We start from the raw sequence: 938 nt of genomic DNA, 5'->3' as shown, positions 1-938 counted from the left end.
GTAGTAGCTCAAAAGAGGGAATGAATCTTTACAGCGAGGATCATTCCAACCCCCTTGGTACACAGGGTTGACAGGGATGGGCAACTTAGACACTGGCTACCCAGAATGTGTGTGGGGTGGAGGGGTTACAAAGGCATCAAATGACTGGTTTACAAACTTTCAAGAAGGAGCCTAGTTTCAGAGGGCATGGGGGATGGTAGAATCTCCACTGAATGGTTCCAACCTGTCTGGAAGGGGCTGGTGAAAGGAGATGGCGATAAGACTCTTGTGGTTCAATAGTGAATGATTGCTGTCAAGACTGATTGTGAGTTCTTGCAAATGTAAAGGCAGACATTTTGTAACAAAAGGAGAGGAGTGGTTGATCTTGCAGTCCAGACATGTAGGACACTTAGACCATCACGGGAAAAGAGCAGAGTGCAGGACCCTATCCAGAGAAACACTGATGCCAGAGATGGAGGAAGAGATGATAAGGTGTAGAGATGGAGTGGCTATTAGACTCAGGGAGGGAGAGGGACTGTGCGCTGAAGGCTGGGGGGCAGGTTTGAAAAGTATACCCTTTGGTTTTTTGAATGCTTATATATTCCTGAGTACTTCAGTGTAAATCCAAAAACAAACAAACAAACAAACAGACGGAATGAAAGCAAATGCTGTTGAATGGTGATGCATGGAGGGGATTGCAATCATTGCAATGAAGTGAAATACCGTAGGATGAACGTAAAGCTGATGTTCTCCCATGTAAACTATCACTCAATTCACACTAAAAACTTAAAATCTTAAAAAAAAATAAAAAGCTGAACTGTTACTGTGATTCAATAGGCCTATTAAAGTAATAGCTAAATGAAGTAAATATTTCAGAAATGTTGTTAGGATATTTAAATTTTGATTTACACAATATTGTAGCTGGATTGAATAGTGAAATAATCGAGGAGGAAATATTT

This window comes from Chrysochloris asiatica, unplaced genomic scaffold (genome assembly GCF_000296735.1).
Source record: "Chrysochloris asiatica unplaced genomic scaffold, ChrAsi1.0 scaffold00213, whole genome shotgun sequence".
Lineage (NCBI taxonomy): Eukaryota > Metazoa > Chordata > Mammalia > Afrosoricida > Chrysochloridae > Chrysochloris > Chrysochloris asiatica.
The sequence above is the reverse complement of the archived record's forward strand: the minus strand, read 5'-3'. Positions refer to the sequence as shown.